Source organism: Pseudophryne corroboree, unplaced genomic scaffold, assembly GCF_028390025.1.
Source record: "Pseudophryne corroboree isolate aPseCor3 unplaced genomic scaffold, aPseCor3.hap2 scaffold_144, whole genome shotgun sequence".
Classification (NCBI taxonomy): Eukaryota; Metazoa; Chordata; class Amphibia; order Anura; family Myobatrachidae; genus Pseudophryne; species Pseudophryne corroboree.
In genome coordinates this window covers 771,083-790,930 of record NW_026968068.1, presented here as the reverse complement: position 1 = coordinate 790,930, position 19,848 = coordinate 771,083, and the positions used below count along the sequence as shown (strand labels likewise).

General features: G+C 47.0%; 17 non-coding genes and 3 pseudogenes across 17 annotated transcripts; 11 read left to right on the top strand and 9 right to left on the bottom strand.

The window, feature by feature from the left end:
* Window positions 1-558: 558 nt before the first annotated feature.
* Window positions 559-721, bottom strand: LOC134997394 (U1 spliceosomal RNA). Its single transcript, XR_010199915.1, has one exon. It is a non-coding gene; the product is annotated as a U1 spliceosomal RNA (small nuclear RNA).
* A 152-nt stretch (window positions 722-873) lies between these two features.
* On the bottom strand, window positions 874-1,037 carry LOC134997154 (U1 spliceosomal RNA). Its single transcript, XR_010199705.1, has one exon. It is a non-coding gene; the product is annotated as a U1 spliceosomal RNA (small nuclear RNA).
* A 675-nt stretch (window positions 1,038-1,712) lies between these two features.
* On the bottom strand, window positions 1,713-1,875 carry LOC134997270 (U1 spliceosomal RNA). The gene has a single exon (XR_010199816.1). It is a non-coding gene; the product is annotated as a U1 spliceosomal RNA (small nuclear RNA).
* A 152-nt stretch (window positions 1,876-2,027) lies between these two features.
* LOC134997102 (U1 spliceosomal RNA) lies at window positions 2,028-2,191 on the bottom strand. The gene has a single exon (XR_010199655.1). It is a non-coding gene; the product is annotated as a U1 spliceosomal RNA (small nuclear RNA).
* Window positions 2,192-2,784: 593 nt separating this feature from the next.
* On the bottom strand, window positions 2,785-2,912 carry LOC134997465 (U1 spliceosomal RNA; annotated as a pseudogene).
* A 144-nt stretch (window positions 2,913-3,056) lies between these two features.
* LOC134996910 (U5 spliceosomal RNA) lies at window positions 3,057-3,172 on the top strand. The gene has a single exon (XR_010199470.1). It is a non-coding gene; the product is annotated as a U5 spliceosomal RNA (small nuclear RNA).
* Window positions 3,173-3,442: 270 nt separating this feature from the next.
* Window positions 3,443-3,558, top strand: LOC134996939 (U5 spliceosomal RNA). The gene has a single exon (XR_010199498.1). It is a non-coding gene; the product is annotated as a U5 spliceosomal RNA (small nuclear RNA).
* Window positions 3,559-3,822: 264 nt separating this feature from the next.
* On the top strand, window positions 3,823-3,938 carry LOC134996888 (U5 spliceosomal RNA). Its single transcript, XR_010199448.1, has one exon. It is a non-coding gene; the product is annotated as a U5 spliceosomal RNA (small nuclear RNA).
* Window positions 3,939-4,212: 274 nt separating this feature from the next.
* LOC134996894 (U5 spliceosomal RNA) lies at window positions 4,213-4,328 on the top strand. The gene has a single exon (XR_010199454.1). It is a non-coding gene; the product is annotated as a U5 spliceosomal RNA (small nuclear RNA).
* Window positions 4,329-4,603: 275 nt separating this feature from the next.
* LOC134996917 (U5 spliceosomal RNA) lies at window positions 4,604-4,719 on the top strand. Its single transcript, XR_010199477.1, has one exon. It is a non-coding gene; the product is annotated as a U5 spliceosomal RNA (small nuclear RNA).
* A 274-nt stretch (window positions 4,720-4,993) lies between these two features.
* Window positions 4,994-5,109, top strand: LOC134996953 (U5 spliceosomal RNA). Its single transcript, XR_010199512.1, has one exon. It is a non-coding gene; the product is annotated as a U5 spliceosomal RNA (small nuclear RNA).
* A 5,366-nt stretch (window positions 5,110-10,475) lies between these two features.
* On the bottom strand, window positions 10,476-10,549 carry TRNAN-AUU (transfer RNA asparagine (anticodon AUU)). Its single transcript has one exon. It is a non-coding gene; the product is annotated as a tRNA-Asn (tRNA).
* Window positions 10,550-11,853: 1,304 nt separating this feature from the next.
* On the top strand, window positions 11,854-12,017 carry LOC134997462 (U1 spliceosomal RNA). The gene has a single exon (XR_010199964.1). It is a non-coding gene; the product is annotated as a U1 spliceosomal RNA (small nuclear RNA).
* Window positions 12,018-12,169: 152 nt separating this feature from the next.
* Window positions 12,170-12,311, top strand: LOC134997289 (U1 spliceosomal RNA; annotated as a pseudogene).
* Window positions 12,312-13,003: 692 nt separating this feature from the next.
* Window positions 13,004-13,167, top strand: LOC134997393 (U1 spliceosomal RNA). The gene has a single exon (XR_010199914.1). It is a non-coding gene; the product is annotated as a U1 spliceosomal RNA (small nuclear RNA).
* A 151-nt stretch (window positions 13,168-13,318) lies between these two features.
* On the top strand, window positions 13,319-13,460 carry LOC134997287 (U1 spliceosomal RNA; annotated as a pseudogene).
* A 692-nt stretch (window positions 13,461-14,152) lies between these two features.
* Window positions 14,153-14,316, top strand: LOC134997032 (U1 spliceosomal RNA). The gene has a single exon (XR_010199587.1). It is a non-coding gene; the product is annotated as a U1 spliceosomal RNA (small nuclear RNA).
* Window positions 14,317-17,620: 3,304 nt separating this feature from the next.
* LOC134997410 (U1 spliceosomal RNA) lies at window positions 17,621-17,783 on the bottom strand. The gene has a single exon (XR_010199930.1). It is a non-coding gene; the product is annotated as a U1 spliceosomal RNA (small nuclear RNA).
* Window positions 17,784-17,935: 152 nt separating this feature from the next.
* Window positions 17,936-18,099, bottom strand: LOC134997185 (U1 spliceosomal RNA). Its single transcript, XR_010199734.1, has one exon. It is a non-coding gene; the product is annotated as a U1 spliceosomal RNA (small nuclear RNA).
* A 674-nt stretch (window positions 18,100-18,773) lies between these two features.
* LOC134997470 (U1 spliceosomal RNA) lies at window positions 18,774-18,929 on the bottom strand. The gene has a single exon (XR_010199967.1). It is a non-coding gene; the product is annotated as a U1 spliceosomal RNA (small nuclear RNA).
* Window positions 18,930-19,848: the final 919 nt, after the last annotated feature.

Genomic DNA, 19,848 nt, shown 5'->3' with positions numbered 1-19,848 from the left:
GACCACATCTTTTCAGATGAACATGGGAGGGCGGAAGGCTGCCTAATACTGAAGCACCATCAAATATCAAACCATATGCAACAACTAGTACAAGCATTCCTGGGGGAAGGTCTGCAGCAGACGGATTTGCATACGGTGATGTCATCCAAGCAGTGGGCCAAAGTTGGCTGGAACCCTCATCTGCATATGAAAAGAGAAAAGGGGCATGCAGGGCATGGCGGCCTTTTGCGGTGCTTGGATGACCCCTAGTTCGCATTAAACACCCCCACCCTCCTTTGGTGTGGGGCTCATGTTGGCTATGCCCCAGCCCCTGAAGCATTCAAGCTGATTTCTTGCAGCAGCTGGGCACTGTAACAGCTCCAGAGCTGCTCTGTAAGGCAACTAAAAGGGTGTGGGCCCTGCAGCACTACCTGTAGTTCGCATTGTGCGTTGGAAGGCACAAAGTAAGCAGACGGGAGAAGTCAGGATAGTGCGCAAGGGCATAGAAGGGAGTGGCTCCAGAAAAGAGAAGTGGAAACAGACAGCAAACTAGGCTGGAGAGAGACCTGAGACAAAGAGATCTGAATTATACGAGAGCCGACCAGGGGAAACACAAATTATGCAATCAAGTTTCCCACATTTGGGGAAATCACAGGAGCAGCACACCCAGAGTGCAATGGGTGAGCCTTGCCCTGGGAAAAGCACCTTCATGATCATAGTATCTCACCTGGCAGGTAAGTAGGAGTTGGGCTAGAGCTGGGGAGGGTCACTGCTCGGGCACCCCCCTGTCAAGTGAAGGAGATCCAACTGAGGCAGCACAAGGGAACTCTCGAAAGAAGAACAAGGCTAGAGGAATATATGAGACAAAGAAATCTGACTTTTACCAGAGCTGACCAGAGGAAAACACAAACACAGTCCCCCACTACCACAAAAAATGCAGGCGAGTTTCCCACATTTGGGGAAATCACAGGGGTCAGCATACCCAGAATGCAATGAATGAACCTCACCCTGGGTGAACAATCTTCATGACCATGGTGTCTCCTATGCAAAATAAGTATGATTTGGGATAGGGCTGGGAGGGCCGCTGCTCAGGCACATCTCTGTCAAGTAAAGGAGATTCAACTGAGGCAGCACAAGGGAACTCTCATCTGGGGACAACAACTGCAGGGAGAACACATATTTTCAGATGAACATGGGAGGGCAGAAGGCTGCCTAATACTGAAGCACCCCCAAACAACAAACCAAATGCAACAACTAGTGCAAGCATTCCTGGGGCAAGGCCTGCAGCAGATGGATTTGCATATGGTGATGTCATCCAAGCAGTGGGTCAAAGTTGGCTTCAACCCTCATCTGCATATGAAAAGAGAAAAGGGGCGTGCAGGGCATGGCGGCCTTTTGCGGTGCTTGGATTACCCCTAGTTCGCATTAAACACCCCCACCCACCTTTGGTGTGGGGCTCATGTTGGCCATGCCCCATCCCCTGAAGCATTCAAGCTGATTTCTTGCAGCAGCTGGGCACTGTAACAGCTCCAGAGCTGCTCTTTAAGGCAAGTAAAAGATTGTGTGGGCCCTGCAGCACTACCTGTAGTTTGCATTGTGCATTGGAAGGCACAAAGTAAGCAGACGGGAGGAGATGTCAGGATAGTGCACAAGGGTATAGAAGGGAGGGGCTCAAGATAAAAGAAGTGGAAACAGACAGCAAACTAGGCTGGAGAAAGACCTGAGACAAAGAGATCTGAATTATACGAGAGCCGACCAGAGGAAACACAAATTATGCAGTCAAGTGTCCCACATTTGGGGAAATCGTAGGAGCAGCACACCCAGAGTGCAATGGGTGAGCCTTGCCCTGGGAGAAGCACCTTCCTGATCATAGTATCTCACCTGGCAGGTAAGTAGGAGTTGGGCTAGAGCTGGGGAGGGTCGCTGCTCGGGCACCCCCCTGTCAAGTGAAGGAGATCCACCTGAGGCAGCACAAGGGAACTCTCGAAAGAAGAACAAGGCTAGAGGAAAATCTGAGACAAAGAAATCTGAGTTTTAACAGAGCTGACCAGAGGAAAGCACAAACACAGTCCCCCACTACCACAAATAATGCAGTCGAGTTTCCCACATTTGGGTAAATCACAGGGGTCAGCATACCCAAAATGCAATGAATGAACCTCACCCTGGGAGAACAATCTTCATGACCATGGTATCTCCTATGCAAAATAAGTATGATTTGGGATAGGGCTGGGGAGGGCCGCTGCTCATGCACATCTCTGTCAAGTAAAGGAGATTCAACTGAGGCAGCACAAGGGAACTCTCATCTGGGGACAACAACTGCAGGGAGAACACATATTTTCAGATGAACATGGGAGGGCAGAAGGCTGCCTAATACTGAAGCACCCCCAAACAACAAACCAAATGCAACAACTAGTGCAAGCATTCCTGGGGGAAGTTCTGCAGAAGACGGATTTGCATACGGTGATGTCATCCAAGCAGTGGGCCAAAGTTGGCTGGAACCCTCATCTGCATATGAAAAGAGAAAAGGGGTATGCAGGGCATGGCGGCCTTTTGCGGCGCTTGGATGACCCTTAGTTCGCATTAAACACCCCCACCCTCCTTCGGTGTGGGGCTCATGTTGGCCATGCCCCATCCCCTGAAGCATTCAAGCTGATTTCTTGCAGCAGCTTGGCACTGTATCAGCTCCAGAGCTGCTCTGTAAGGCAAGTAAAAGGGTGTGGGCCCTGCAGCACTACCTGTAGTTTGCATTGTGCATTGGAAGGCACAAAGTAAGCAGACAGGAGGAGAAGTCAGGATAGTGCACAAGGGTATAAAAGCGAGTTTCCCACATTTGGGAAAATCACAGGGGTCAGCATACCCAGAATGCAATGAATGAACCTCACCCTGGGAGAACAATCTTCATGACCATGGTATCTCCTATGCAAAATAAGTATGATTTGGGATAGGGCTGGGGAGGGCCGCTGCTCAGGCACATCTCTGTCAAGTAAAGGAGATTCAACTGAGGCAGCACAAGGGAACTCTCATCTGGGGACAACAACTGCAGGGAGAACACATATTTTCAGATAAAAATCTTGGTCATGCTCTGGTTTCTCTTCAGAACGAACAAATCTTTCGCCTTTTATTAAAGATTTCCGTGGAGAGGAGCAAAACCGAGTTTTATCTCAATTTTTGCATGCCCCATCTTTTTGGGGTTTCTTTTATCGGTTTAAAGATAGAATGAGTGTGCTTTAATGTAAGCTCATTTGCATAGAAATGACAGTAAATGTTTGTTTCTTTTCAAACAGAACTTTCTTGACCATGCTACTTGCTTGAAAGATCTGGGAGCACATGGAATACAGTACAAACCATGCTTATAGCAAGGAGAAGCCAGGTGAGAAATCTGCTTACTTTCAAGTTGGGCGCTCACTTTGATCTGAATGAGGACTGCTGGCACAGCATTTAGGCGACAGGTGGAATCTTGGTCATGCTCTGGTTTCTTTTCAGAACGAACAAATCTTTCGCCTTTTATTAAAGATTTCTGTGGAGAGGAGCAAAACTGAGTTTTATCTCAATTTTTGCATGCCCCATATTATTGGGGTTTCTTTTATCAGTTTCTTGTTAGCTTTAATGTAAGTTTATTTGCATAACAATGACTATAAATGTCTGTTTCTTTTCAAGCAGAACTTTCTTGACCATTCTAATTGCTTGAAAGATCTGGGAGCACATGGAAAAGAGTACAAACCATGCTTATAGCAAGGGGAAGCCTGGTGAGAAATCTGCTTTCTTTCTTTCAAATTGGGTGCTCACTTTGCGCTGAATGAGGACTGCTGGCATGGCACTCAGGCGACAGGTGGAATCTTAGTCATACTCTGGTTTCTCTTCAAAACGAACAGATCTTTCGCCTTTTACTAAAGATTTCCGTGGAGAGGAGCAAAACTGAGTTTTATCTCAATTTTTGCATGCTCCGTCTTATTGGGGTTTCTTTTATCGGTTTAAAGATAGAACGAGTGTGCTTTAATGTAAGCTCATTTGCATAGAAATGACAGTAAATGTTTGTTTCTTTTCAAACAGAACTTTCTTGACTATACTAAATGCTTGAAAGATCTGGGAGCACATGGAAAAGAGTACAAACCATGTTTATAGCAAGGGGAAGCCTGGTGAGAAATCTGCTTTCTTTCTTTCAAATTGGGTGCTCACTTTGAGCTGAATGAGGACTGCTGGCATGGCACTCAGGCGACAGGTGGAATCTTGGTCATGTTCTGGTTTCTCTTCAGAACGAACAAATCTTTCGCCTTTTACTAAAGATTTCCGTGGAGAGGAGCAAAACTGAGTTTTATCTCAATTTTTGCATGCCCCATCTTATTGGGATTTTATTTTATCGGTTTAAAGATAGAACGAGTGTGCTTTAATGTAAGCTCATTTGCATAGAAATGACAGTAAATGTTTGTTTCTTTTCAAACAGAACTTTCTTGACCACACTAATTGCTTGAAAGATCTGGGAGCACATGGAAAAGAGTACAAACCATGTTTATAGCAAGGGGAAGCCTGGTGAGAAATCTGCTTTCTTTCTTTCAAATTGGGTGCTCACTTTGAGCTGAATGAGGATTGCTGGCATGGCACTCAGGCGACAGGTGGAATCTTGGTAATGCTCTGGTTTCTCTTCAAAACGAACAGATCTTTCGCCTTTTACTAAAGATTTCCGTGGAGAGGAGCAAAACTGAGTTTTATCTCAATTTTTGCATGCTCCGTCTTATTGGGGTTTCTTTTATCGGTTTAAAGATAGAACGAGTGTGCTTTAATGTAAGCTCATTTGCATAGAAATGACAGTAAATGTTTGTTTCTTTTCAAACAGAACTTTCTTGACTATACTAATTGCTTGAAAGATCTGGGAGCACATGGAAAAGAGTACAAACCATGTTTATAGCAAGGGGAAGCCTGGTGAGAAATCTGCTTTCTTTCATTCAAATTGGGTGCTCACTTTCAGCTGAATGAGAACTGCTGGCATGGCACTCAGGCGACAGGTGGAATCTTGGTCATGCTCTGGTTTCTCTTCAGAACTAACAAATATTTCGCCTTTTATTAAAGATTTCCGTGGAGAGGAGCAAAACTGAGTTTTATCTCAATTTTTGCATGCCCCATATTATTGGGGTTTCTTTTATCAGTTTAAAGACAGAACGAGTGTGCTTTCTTGTTAGCTTTAATGTAAGTTTATTTGCATAACAATGACAGTAAATGTTGTTTCTTTTCAAACAGAACTTTCTTGACCATGCTACTTGCTTAAAGGTCTGGGAGCACATGGAAAACAGTACAAACCATGCAGTATCACAAGAGCCTTTATTTGATCTTTCATGAAGATAGAGCAGAATTGAGGACACGTCAACAATTTCTGCCGAAGGTGGTTCATCTTTCCACATGGTGCCTTTGGCCACTGACACCTTCGTTGAGTCAAAGTCTCTGGCTGTGGTCAGAACTTTGAAAATGTATGTCACCAGAACGGTTCAGATTAGGAAAACAGAGGCTCTGTTTGTCCTGTATGCTCCCAACAGGATTTGGTGTCCTGCTTCCATGCAGACCATTATGCGCTGGATCTGTGGTAAGATTCAGCATGCTCGTTCCACGGCAGGATTGCCGTTACTGAAGTAGGTGAAGACCCATTCTACTAGAAAGGTGGGTTCATCCTTGGCAGCTGGTCGGGGAGTCTCGGCATTGCAACTTTGCTGAGCAGCTATTTAGTAAACACTTTTGCTAAGTTTTACAAGTTTGATACCTTGGCTGATGATAACCTTAAGTTGGGTCATTCGGTGCTGCAGAGTCGTACGCACTCTCCCACCCGTTCAAGAGCTTTGGTATAACCCCATGGTTCTTAATGTGACCCCAGCATCCTCTAGGTCGTATGAGAAAATAGGATTTTAATACCTACCGGTAAATCCTTTTCTCTTAGTCTGTAGAGGATGCTGGGCACCCGTCCCAGTCCATACTGTGTCTGCAGTTATTACTTGTGGTTATACACATGTTGTGTTATGGTTCTGGTCAGCTTTTTGCTGCAATTGTTCATGCCGTTGGCTTGTGTTCTATTGAATGCCACGTTCTGCGGCATGTTTAAGGTGTGAGCTGGTAAGATGCTCACCTTAGTTTAACAATAAATCCTTTCCTCGAAATGTCCGTCTCCCTGGGCACAGTTCCTATAACTGGAGTCTGGAGGAGGGGCATAGAGGGAGGAGCCAGTTCACACCCTTTGAAAGTCTTAAAGTGCCCATGTCTCTTGCGGATCCCGTCTATACCCCATGGTTCTTAATGTGACCCCAGCATCCTCTACGGACTAAGAGAAAAGAATGCCCTTGCGCACTATCCTGACTTCTCCTCCCGTCTGCTTACTTTGTGCCTTCCAACGCACAATGCGAACTACAGGTGGTGCTGCAGGGCCCACACCCTTTTACTTGCCTTACAGAACAGCTCTGGAGCTGTTACAGTGCCCAGCTGCTGCAAGAAATCAGCTTGAATGCTTCAGGGGATGGGGCATGGCCAACATGAGCCCCACACCAAAGGAGGGTGGGGGTGTTTAATGTGAACTAGGGGTCATCCAAGCACTGCAAAAGGCCGCCATGCCCTGCATGCCCCTTTTCTCTTTTCATATGCAGATGAGGGTTCCAGTCAACTTTGGCCCACTGCTTGGATAACATCACCGTATGCAAATCTGTCTGCTGCAGACCTTCCCCCAGGAATGCTTGTACTAGTTGTTGCATATGGTGCTTCAGTATTAGGCAGCCTTCCGCCCTCCCATGTTCATCTGAAAAGATGTGGTCTCCCTGCAGTTGTTGTCCCCAGACGAGAGTTCCCTTGTGCTTCCTCAGTTGAATCTCCTTAACTTGACGGGGGAGGTGCTGCCCGAGCAGCCCTCCCCAGCCCTATCCCAACTCATATTTATTTTGCATATGAGATCTCTTGATCATGAAGATTGTTCTCACAGGGTGAGGTTCATCCATTATATTTTAAAATAGGAAGGTACGAATTACATATTTGAATTGCATCTATGTGCTGGATTCAAATGTCCCCCCCCCCTTCCTTTCTCAATTGTGCCCGTCAGCAGCTATTCTAAGGTTGCTGCCAATGGGTGTGACACATTAATTTCTTCTGTGGGGTACACTGGACTCCACAAGGATTCACATTGGGGTGTAGAGTAGGATCTTGATCTGAGGCACCAACCGGCTCAAAGCTTTTGACTGTTCCCAAGAAGCTCAGTGCATTCTCCTCTATAACCCCGCTTCCATGAACAGGGAGCTCAGTTTGTAGTTGGTGCCTTCAGTAGCAGGCCAATTAACAGGGGCCTGCCTCAGGCAGCCTATTCTTAGCTATTAATTTTGACAAGAAAAGAAGAACTTGTTTTATGAGAATCTACAAGGGCTGCAGCAGGCTAGGTCTAATAGACATCTTTACTGCAGCTTCATCACTCCCAGCGGCGCTGTATACTCCCGTGCCCTGGTTGCTGGGTCACTGCAGCGGAGGCTCCGGTTTCATCCTAAGGTCAGTCACACACACACCACCCTTCCGGATCACGAGGCCGCTGCTGAAGGGGAGCGAGGCCGTAGGGGGTGGGCCGTGTGCGCACTGCGGTGGACACTGATTACTGGGCAGCCGCTCCACTAGCCAGCAGGTACAGTTAAGGAGCACAGGTCTGGGGGTTTTTCTCCTATATTAACCCAATTTTGTACTGCCCGCAGCGCATTGTGATAGGTAATAGGGCCTGATTCAGGTTGGATTGCAATCACAATAAGCGATCCAACTGCAAAAATTGCTAAGAGCATACGCATGTGCCTGCATTTTCTGCGGCACCCCGCAGAGAATGTGATCGCCTCTGCCTGTCAATCGGGGCGGGGAAGGGGGGGGAGAGGTGGGTCAGCAACACTCCATTTCCAAGTCAGGGATGGAGCGGTGCGGGGGCAAGGCTTCAAAATGGGGTCTGCAACGGAGGAGACACAGGGGGCGTGGTCACAGCGACTGTATGACATCACATTCAGCCGCTGTGATCACAAAAATGGTGGCGGCTTCCTGCGCGCACATACAGTCTGCACCAGCAGGAGCCTACACCATTTTTTATGATCACGCTGAACTGCAGTGCGACTGCAATTACAGCATGGTCAAGAAGGGAGGCGTCATGCTGGGTGGCCATGCCCTGTCACTTTGCAGGAGCCAGCACCGCTCACACACTAGTCCCCGGGTGCAGCCCCCAACCCCCGGGACACCCGGAGCAACAAAATGTAGATTCAGGCCACCAGACCACGCCCCTACCTATGAAACCATGCCTCCTTTTTACCATTGCACTGCTTATCTGCGCGCACTGCATTACAATCTCCCTCGCCACCTCTCTGGGTGTCACCAGTGATAGTGACACCTCTGCCATGCTTGTAGCAGCTGGTCCTAAGATCTACGCCTCAAACCCTGAGTGTTTGCCCTTGTGACTTGTTGATCATCATAGCGAAGCAGATGCTTACAGAAAACTGCAGGGGCTTAGATTGAAAATAAAAAAATTGATAGGGTATAAGGTAGAGAGGAGCGGGTTCGGTTCTCCGAGAACCGAATTCCCCACGAACTCCACGTGGTTTACACTGGTCCGAGGCAGGCTCGGTTGTTCCCGCCTGACTCGGAAAACCTGAACAAGGGAAAATGTCATCATCCCGCTGTCGGATTCTCGCGAGATTCGGATTCCATATAAAGAGCTGCGCGTTGCTGCCATTTTTACTCGTGCATTGAAGAGAGAGCGGAGAGGACGTGGCTATGTTCTCTCAGTGGAAATCTCAATATCAGTGCTCAGTATCAGTGGTTACTTATTGCTGCTCAGTAATACTAGTAGTGTGTCTCTCCTGCTCAGTGTCAGTTCTCAGTAGTATCCTCATCAGTGCTCAGTATCACTGTTCATTGTCTTGTGCTGCATTGTGTTGCTCAGCATAATACAGTACATTACTAATAGTCCAGTGCTGCATCTTGCTGCTCAGTGTCAGTTCTAGTATCCTCATCAGTGCTCACTATCACTGCTCATTGCATTGTGGTGTTCTGTATACTACAATAACATAGTAATATAGTAACATAGTTTTTGAGGTTGAATAGAGGCAAATTGCCCATCGTGTTCAACCTGTTTTAAGTTGTGATGATTCTACATACTTGCTGAATAATGTTTTATGACTAGTTAGCTACTATAACTCATGTTACCCCCGGATTAACCATGTTGATATTTTAAGTATTATAACCTTGGATAGCTTTTTCATTCAGAAATGTATCCATTCCTTTTTTAAATCCAATTACAGAGTCCGCCATTACCACCTTCCCTGGCAGGGAATTCCACATCCTGATTGCCCTAACAGTGAAGAAACCTTTCCTCCATTGCGTTCTGAACTTTCCTCCAGTCGCAGCGAGTGACCACGTGTTCTTTTAATAAATAATTCCTCTGATAACTCTTTGTTATGTATCTTTACATATTTGAAGATATTAATAATATCTCCTCTTAGGCACCTCTTTTCTAGTGTATAAATATTCAGCCTAGTAAGTCTTTCCTTATAGTCCAGTACTTTAAGGCCTTTAATCAATTTAGTCTTCAGGATCTCTGACACTTCCATGAGCAGCAGAGTAGTGCAATGGAAGCATGCTGGGCCCATAACCCAGAGGTCGATTGATCGAAACTATCCTCTGCTATGTGCATTTTTTTTTTTATAATTAAAGTAATCAAAAACTGGGATTGATATTTTGGCACTTTTATTTTTACTTAAAGTACAATAACTTTTATCATTTTAATTTGTTTTAATAGTATATTGACAGCATTGTTTTCTTTAAAAAATCCACTTAATTTTCTTTACCCTATTACTGAAATGGTAATTGACAAAAACAAACTACATTGTCACCAGAAGAGCAATGCAAAATGTACAAGTGATATATGAAAATCATCTTCCATCTTGAATTTCAATGATGCATTGGGACAACAATTTGTGAGAAACATCTTCACCCATAAAGAAAGATTTTCTTAATTCCTTACCTGTGTGCTGATTAGATATCACCTTGTTTTCACATTAAACAGACTTCCCCATGAGGAAGCAGCAAGGATGCAGTGACGTTTCCTGGTGTCAACCTGTATTATTTCAGTAGACATTGAAATGAGGATGCATCTTTGATGCCTTTCCAATGAAGCAAGTTTAATTCAGTAATAGGTGAAAAACCATTCCTACAAAGGTGTTAATCAGAGACTTGGCTTTGTGGACACTTTTCAGAGAGCAAATTTGTTAGCATAAACATAAAATCAGAAAATGAAGAGCTGTTTAATCACTCAATTGGACTTTTCTGCCAGCATAATTTTTTTTCTCTGCAACTCACTGCTAAATTGTGCTTCCTAGCTGTTTTTTTATAAAATCACTTAATCAAATCTAACTCTGATTACATCAGAGAAGGCCAGGTACCCTACACCATAAGGGGGGTTTTTGAAATTTTGACTTGTCTACTTAAAGATCACCAAAATCTGATTACAAGGTCAATTACATCCCTGGGTGGGATTGAACCACCAACCTTTTGGTTAATAGCCAAACATGCTAACCGATTGCGCCACAGAGACACCTTGCGAAAGTCAATACTGACAAAGGCTAATAAGCATTCATCTAGAACGTTTCCTAGAAAAACTTTAAAAAGTCAATAATCTGGAGAATTTTTGTAAGAAACACATTGGTACTTTCCCATGATGAGTGAGTGCTTCAGGATTTCTTGCACTTACATGGGCTATTAACCAAAAGGTTGGTGGTTCAATCCCACCCAGGGATGTAATTGACCTTGTCATCAGATTTTGGTGATCTTTAAGTAGACAAGTCAAAATTTCAAACCCCCTCTTATGGTGTAGGGTACCTGGCCTTCTCTGACGTAATCAGAGTTAGATTTAATTAAGTGATTTTATAAAAAACAGCTAGGAAGCACAATTTAGCAGTGGGTTGCAGAGAAAAAAATAACATTTTAAACCTACCGGTAATTTTTTTTTCTCGTAGTCCGTAGAGGATGATGGGGACTCCGTAAGGACCATGGGGGATAGACGGGCTCCGCAGCAGACATGGGCACTTTAAGAAAGACTTTAGATCTGGGTGTGCACTGGCTCCTCCCTCTATGCCCCTCCTCCATACCTCAGTTAGAGAAACTGTGCCCAGAGGAGACGGACAGTACGAGGAAAGGATTTTTGTTAATCCAAGGTTAAGATTCATACCAGCCACACCAATCACACCGTATAACTTGTGATATACTACCCAGTTAACAGTATGAAAACAACATAGCATCAGTCCAAGACCGATGAAAACTAACATATAACCCTTATGTAAGCAATAACTATATACAAGTCTTGCAGAAGTAGACCGCACTTGGGACGGGCACCCAGCATCCTCTACGGACTACGAGAAAAAGATTTACCGGTAGGTTTAAAATCTTATTTTCTCTTACGTCCTAGAGGATGCTGGGGACTCCGTAAGGACCATGGGGATTATACCAAAGCTCCCAAACGGGCAGGAGAGTGCGGATGACTTTGCAGCACCGATTGAGCAAACAGGAGGTCCTCCTCAGCCAGGGTATCAAACTTATAGAACTTTGCAAAGGTGTTTGAACCAACTTTGACCCACTGCTTGGATGACATCACCATATGCAAATCCATCTGCGGCAGGCCTTCCCCCAGGAATGCTTGCACTAGTTGTTGCATTTGGTTTGTTGTTTGGGGGTGCTTCAGTATTAGGCAGCCTTCTGCCCTCCCATGTTCATCTGAAAATATGTGTTCTCCCTGCAGTTGTTGTCCCCAGATGAGAGTTCCCTTGTGCTGCCTCAGTTGAATCTCCTTTACTTGACAGAGATGTGCCTGAGCAGCGGCCCTCCCCAGCCCTATCCCAAATCATACTTATTTTGCATAGGAGATACCATGGTCATGAAGATTGTTCTCCCAGGGTTAGGTTAATTCATTGCATTCTGGGTATGCTGACCCCTGTGATTTCCCCAAATGTGGGAAACTCAACTGCATTATTTGTGGTAGTGGGGGACTGTGTTTGTGCTTTCCTCTGGTCAGCTCTGGTAAAAGTCAGATTTCTTTGTCTCAGATCTTCCTCTAGCCTTGTTCTTCTTTCGAGAGTTCCCTTGTGCTGCCTCAGTTGGATCTCCTTCACTTGACAGGGGGGTGCCCGAGCAGCGACCCTCCCCAGCTCTAGCCCAACTCCTACTTACCTGCCAGGTGAGATACTATGATCATGAAGATGCTTCTCCCAGGGCAAGGCTCACCCATTGCACTCTGGGTGTGCTGCCCCTGCGATTTCCCCAAATGTGGGAAACTTGACTGCATAATTTGTGTTTCCCCTGGTCGGCTCTCATATAATTCAGATCTCTTTGTCTCAGGTCTCTCTCCAGCCTAGTTTGCTGTCTGTTTCCACTTCTTTTTTCTTGAGCCCCTCCCTTCTATACCCTTGTGCACTATCCTGACTTCTCCCGTCTGCTTACTTTGTGCCTTCCAACGCACAATACAAACTACAGGTAGTGCTGCAGGGCCCACACCCTTTTACTTGCTTTACAGAGCAGCTCTGGAGCTGTTACAGTGCCCAGCTGCTGCAAGAAATCAGCTTGAATGCTTCAGGGGCTGGGGCATAGCCAACATGAGCCCCACACCGAAGGAGGGTGGAGGTGTTTAATGCGAACTAGGGGTCATCCAAGCGCCGCAAAAGGCCGCCATGCCCTGCACACCCCTTTATTCTTTTCATATGCAGACGAGGGTTGAAGCCAACTTTGACCCACTGCTTGGATGACATCACCATATTCAAATCCATCTGCTGCAGGCCTTCCCCCAGGAATGCTTGCACTAGTTGTTGCATTTGGTTTGTTGTTTGGGGGTGCTTCAGTATTAGGCAGCCTTCTGCCCTCCCATGTTCATCTGAAAATATGTGTTCTCCCTGCAGTTGTTGTCCCCAGATGAGAGTTCCCTTGTGCTGCCTCAGTTGAATCTCCTTTACTTGACAGAGATGTGCCTGAGCAGCGGCCCTCCCCAGCCCTATCCCAAATCATACTTATTTTGCATAGGAGATACCATGGTCATGAAGATTGTTCTCCCAGGGTTAGGTTCATTCATTGCATTCTGGGTATGCTGACCCCTGTGATTTCCCCAAATGTGGGAAACTCAACTGCATTATTTGTGGTAGTGGGGGACTGTGTTTGTGCTTTCCTCTGGTCAGCTCTGGTAAAAGTCAGATTTCTTTGTCTCAGATCTTCCTCTAGCCTTGTTCTTCTTTCGAGAGTTCCCTTGTGCTGCCTCAGTTGGATCTCCTTCACTTGACAGGGGGTGCCCGAGCAGCGACCCTCCCCAGCTCTAGCCCAACTCCTACTTACCTGCCAGGTGAGATACTATGATCATGAAGATGCTTCTCCCAGGGCAAGGCTCACCCATTGCACTCTGGGTGTGCTGCCCCTGCGATTTCCCCAAATGTGGGAAACTTGACTGCATAATTTGTGTTTCCCCTGGTCGGCTCTCATATAATTCAGATCTCTTTGTCTCAGGTCTCTCTCCAGCCTAGTTTGCTGTCTGTTTCCACTTCTTTTTTCTTGAGCCCCTCCCTTCTATACCCTTGTGCACTATCCTGACTTCTCCCATCTGCTTACTTTGTGCCTTCCAACGCACAATGCAAACTACAGGTAGTGCTGCAGGGCCCACACCCTTTTACTTGCTTTACAGAGCAGCTCTGGAGCTGTTACAGTGCCCAGCTGCTGCAAGAAATCAGCTTGAATGCTTCAGGGGCTGGGGCATAGCCAACATGAGCCCCACACCGAAGGAGGGTGGAGGTGTTTAATGCGAACTAGGGGTCATCCAAGCGCCGCAAAAGGCCGCCATGCCCTGCACACCCCTTTTTTCTTTTCATATGCAGACGAGGGTTGAAGCCAACTTTGACCCACTGCTTGGATGACATCACCATAAGCAAATCCATCTGCTGCAGGCCTTCCCCCAGGAATGCTTGCACTAGTAGTTGCATTTGGTTCGTTGTTTGGGGGTGCTTCAGTTTTAGGCAGCCTTCTGCCCTCCCATGTTCATCTGAAAATATGTGTTCTCCCTGCAGTTGTTGTCCCCAGATGAGAGTTCCCTTGTGCTGCCTCAGTTGAATCTCCTTTACTTGACAGAGATGTGCCTGAGCAGCGGCCCTCCCCAGCCCTATCCCAAATCATACTTATTTTGCATAGGAGATACCTTGGTCATGAAGATTGTTCTCCCAGGGTGAGGTTCATTCATTGCATTCTGGGTATGCTGACCCCTGTGATTTCCCCAAATGTGGGAAACTCGACTGCATTATTTGTGGTAGTGGGGGACTGTGTTTGTGCTTTCCTCTGGTCAGCTCTGGTAAAAGTCAGATTTATTTGTCTCAGATCTTCCTCTAGCCTTGTTCTTCTTTCGAGAGTTCCCTTGTGCTGCCTCAGTTGGATCTCCTTCACTTGACAGGGGGTGCCCAAGCAGCAATCCTCCACAGCTCTAGCCCAACTCCTACTTACCTGCCAGGTGAGATACTATGATCTTCACTGTTAGGGCAATCAGGATGTGGAATTCCCTGCCAGGGAAGGTGGTAATGGCGGACTCTGTAATTGGATTTAAAAAAGGAATGGATACATTTCTGAATGAAAAAGCTATCCAAGGTTATAATACTTAAAATATCAACATGGTTAATCCGGGGGTAACATGAGTTGTAGTAGTTAACTAGTCATAAAACATTATTCAGCAAGTATGTAGAATCATCACAACTTAAAACAGGTTGAACACGATGGGCAATTTGCCTCTTTTCAACCTCAAAAACTATATTACTATATGTTACTATATTACTATGTTACTGTAGTATACAGAACACCACAATGTAATGAGCAGTGATAGTGAGCACTGATGAGGATACTAGAACTGACACTGAGCAGCAAGATGCAGCACTGGACTATTAGTAATGTACTGTAGTATGCTGAGCACCACAATGCAGCACAAGACAATGAGCAGTGATACTGAGCACTGATGAGGATACTACTGAGAACTGACACTGAGCAGGAGAGACACACTACTAGTATTACTGAGCAGCAATAAGTAACCACTGATACTGAGCACTGATATTGAGATTTCCACTGAGAGAACATAGCCACGTCCTCTCCGCTCCCTCTTCAATGCACGAGTAAAAATGGCGGCAACGCGCAGCTCTTTATATGAAATCCGAATCTCGCGAGAATCCGACAGCGGGATGATGACATTTTCCCTTGTTCAGGTTTTCCGAGTCAGGCGGGAACAACCGAGCCTGCCTCGGACCAGTGTAAACCACGTGGAGTTCGTCGGGAATTCGGTTCTCGGAGAACCGAACCCGCTCCTCTCTACCTTATACCCATCAATTTTTTTATTTTCAATCTAAGCCCCTGCAGTTTTCTGTAAGCATCTGCTTCGCTATGATGATCAACAAGTCACAAGGGCAAACACTCAGGGCTTGAGGCGTAGATCTTAGGACCAGCTGCTACAAGCATGGCAGAGGTGTCACTATCACTGGTGACACCCAGAGAGGTGGCGAAGGAGATTGTAATGCAGTGCGCGCAGATAAGCAGCGCAATGGTAAAAAGGAGGCATGGTTTCATAGGTAGGGGCGTGGCCTGGTGGCCTGAATCTACATTTTGTTGCTCCGGGTGTCCCGGGGGTTGGGGGCTGCACCCGGGGACTAGTGTGTGAGCGGTGCTGGCTCCTGCACAGTGACAGGACATGGCCACCCAGCATGACGCCTCCCTTCTTGACCAATCTGTAATTGCAGTCGCACTGCAGTTCAGCGTGATCATAAAAAATGGTGTAGCCTCCTGCTGGTGCAGACTGTATGTGCGCGCAGGAAGCCGCCACCATTTTTGTGATCACAGCGGCTGAATGTGATGTCATACAGCCGCTGTGACCACGCCCCCTGTGTCTCCTCCGTTGCAGACCCCATTTTGAAGCCTTGCCCCCGCACCGCTCCATCCCTGACTTGGAAATGGAGTGTTGCTGACCCCCCTCTCCCCCCCTGCCCCGATTGACAGGCAGAGGCGATCGCATTCTCTGCGGGGTGCCGCAGAAAATGCAGGCACATGCGTTTGCTCTTAGCAATTTTTGCAGTTGGATCGCTTACTGTGATTGCAATCCAACCTGAATCAGGCCCTATTACCTATCACAATGCGCTGCGGGCAGTACAAAATTGGTTTAATATGGGAGAAAAAACCCCTGACCTGTGCTCCTTAACTGTACCTGGTGGCTCGTGGAGCGGCTGCCCAGTAATCAGTGTCCACGCCAGTGCGCACACGGTCCACCCCCTACGGCCACGCTCCCCTTCATCAGCGGCCTCGTGATCCGGAAGGGCGGTGCGTGTGTGACTGACCTTAGGAAGAAACCGGAGCCTCCGCTGCAGTGACCCAGCAACCAGGGCACGGGAGTATACAGCGCCGCTGGGAGTGATGAAGCTGCAGTAAAGATGTCTATTAGACCTAGCCTGCTGCAGCCCTTGTAGATTCTCATAAAAAAAGTTCTTATTTTCTTGTCAAAATTAATAGCTAAGAATAGGCTGCCTGAGGCAGGCCCCTGTTAAGTGGCCTGCTACTGAAGGCACCAACTACAAACTGAGCTCCCTGTTCATGGAAGCGGGGTTATAGAGGAGAATGCGCTGAGCATCTTGGGAACAGTCAAAAGCTTTGAGCCGGTTGGTGCCTCAGATCAAGATCCTACTCTACACCCCAATGTGAATCCTTGTGGAGTCCAGTGTACCCCACAGAAGAAATTAATGTGTCACACCCATTGGCAGCAACCTTAGAATAGCTGCTGACGGGCACAATTGAGAAAGGAAGGGGGGGGGGACATTTGAATCCAGCACATAGATGCAATTCAAATATGTAATTTGAACCTTCCTATTTTAAAATATAATGGATGAACTTCACCCTGTGATAACAATCTTCATGATATAGAGATCTCATATGCAAAATAAGTATGAGTTGGGATAGGGCTGGGGAGGGTGGCTGCTCGGGCAAGCCCCTCCCCCGTCAAGTTAAGGAGATTCAACTGAGGAAGCACAAGGGAACTCTCGTCTGGGGACAACAACTGCAGGGAGACCACATTTTTTCAGATGAACATGGGAGGGCGGAAGGCTGCCTAATACTGAAGCACCATCAAATATCAAACCATATGCAATAACTAGTACAAGCATTCCTGGGGGAAGGTCTGCAGGAGACGAATTTGCATACGGTGATGTCATCCAAGCAGTGGGCCAAAGTTGGCTGGAACCCTCATCTGCATATGAAAAGAGAAAAGGGTTATGCAGGGCATGGCGGCCTATTGCGGCGCTTGGATGACCCCTAGTTCGCATTAAACACCTCCACCCTCCTTCGGTGTGGGGCTCATGTTGGCTATGCCCCAGCCCCTGAAGCATTCAAGCTGATTTCTTGCAGCAGCTGGGCACTGTAACAGCTCCAGAGCTGCTCTGTAAGGCAAATAAAAGGGTGTGGGCCCTGCAGCACTACCTGTAGTTCGCATTGTGCGTTGGAAGGCACAAAGTAAGCAGACGGGAGAAGTCAGGATAGTGCGCAAGGGCATAGAAGGGAGCGGCTCAAGAAAAGAGAAGTGGAAACAGACAGCAAACTAGGCTGGAGAGAGACCTGAGACAAAGAGATCTGAATTATACGAGAGCCGACCAGGGGAAACACAAATTATGCAGTCAAGTTTCCCATATTTGGGGAAATCGCAGGGGCAGCACACCCAGAGTGCAATGGTTGAGCCTTGCCCTGGGAGAAGCACCTTCAAGATCATAGTATCTCACCTGGCAGGTAAGTAGGAGTTGGGCTAGAGCTGGGGAGGGTCGCTGCTCGGGCACCCCCCTGTCAAGTGAAGGAGATCCAACTGAGGCAGCACAATGGAACTCTCGAAAGAAGAACAAGGCTAGAGGAAGATCTGAGACAAAGAAATCTGACTTTTACCAGAGCTGACCAGCGGAAAACACAAACACAGTCCCCAACTACCACAAATAATGCAGGCGAGTTTCCCACATTTGGGTAAATCACAGGGGTCAGCATACCCAGAATGCAATGAATGAACCTCACCCTGGGTGAACAATTTTCATGACCATGGTGTCTCCTATGCAAAATAAGTATGATTTGGGATAGGGCTGGGGAGGGCCGCTGCTCAGGCACATCTCTGTCAAGTAAAGGAGATTCAACTGAGGCAGCACAAGGGAACTCTCATATGGGGACAACAACTGCAGGGAGAACACATATTTTCAGATGAACATGGGAGGGCAGAAGGCTGCCTAATACTGAAGCACCCCCAAACAACAAACCAAATGCAACAACTAGTGCAAGCATTCCTGGGGGAAGGCCTGCAGCAGATGGATTTGCATATGGTGATGTTATCCAAGCAGTGGGTCAAAGTTGGCTTCAACCCTCATCTGCATATGAAAAGAGAAAAGGGGCGTGCAGGGCATGGCGGCCTTTTGCGGTGCTTGGATGACCCCTAGATCGCATTAAACACCCCCACCCTCCTTTGGTGTGGGGCTCATGTTGGCCATGCCCCATCCCATGAAGCATTCAAGCTGATTTCTTGCAGCAGCTGGGCACTGTAACAGCTCCAGAGCTGCTCTGTAAGGCAAGTAAAAGGGTGTGGGCCCTGCAGCACTACCTGTAGTTTGCATTGTGCATTGGAAGGCACAAAGTAAGCAGACGGGAGGAGAAGTCAGGATAGTCCACAAGGGTATAGAAGGGAGGGGCTCAAGAAAAAAGAAGTGGAAACAGAGAGCAAACTAGGCTGGAGAGAGACCTGAGACAAAGAGATCTGAATTATACGAGAGCCGACCAGAGGAAACACAAATTATGCAGTCAAGTGTCCCACATTTGGGGAAATCGTAGGAGCAGCACACCCAGTGTGCAATGGGTGAGCCTTGCCCTGGGAGAAGCACCTTCCTGATTATAGTATCTCACCTGGGTGTGCTGCCCCTGCGATTTCCCCAAATGTGGGAAACTTGACTGCATAATTTGTGTTTCCCCTGGTCGGCTCTCATATAATTCAGATCTCTTTGTCTCAGGTCTCTCTCCAGCCTAGTTTGCTGTCTGTTTCCACTTCTTTTTTCTTGAGCCCCTCCCTTCTATACCCTTGTGGACTATCCTGACTTCTCCTCCTGTCTGCTTACTTTGTGCCTTCCAATGCACAATGCAAACTACAGGTAGTGCTGCAGGGCCCACACCCTTTTACTTGCCTTACAGAGCAGCTCTGGAGCTGTTACAGTGCCAAGCTGCTGCAAGAAATCAGCTTGAATGCTTCAGGGGCTGGGGCATGGCCAACATGAGCCCCACACCGAAGGAGGGTGGGGGTGTTTAATGCGAACTAAGGGTCATCCAAGCGCCGCAAAAGGCCGCCATGCCCTGCATACCCCTTTTCTCTTTTCATATGCAGATGAGGGTTCCAGCCAACTTTGGCCCACTGCTTGGATGACATCACTATATGCATATCCGTCTACTGCAGACCTTCCCCCAGGAATGCTTGTACTAGTTGTTGCATTTGGTTTGTTGTTTGGGGGTGCTTCAGTATTAGGCAGCCTTCTGCCCTCCCATGTTCATCTGAAAATATGTGTTCTCACTGCAGTTGTTGTCCCCAGATGAGAGTTCCCTTGTGCTGCCTCAGTTGAATCTCCTTTACTCTAAAACTTGTAAAACTTAGCAAAAGTGTTTACTAAATAGCTGCTCGGCAAAGTTGCAATGCCGAGACTCCCCGACCAGCTGCCCAGGATGAACCCACCTTTCTAGTAGAATGGGTCTTCACCTAATTCAGTAACGGCAATCCTGCCATGGAATGAGCATGCTGAATCTTACCACAGATCCAGCGCATAATTGTCTACATGGAAGCAGGAC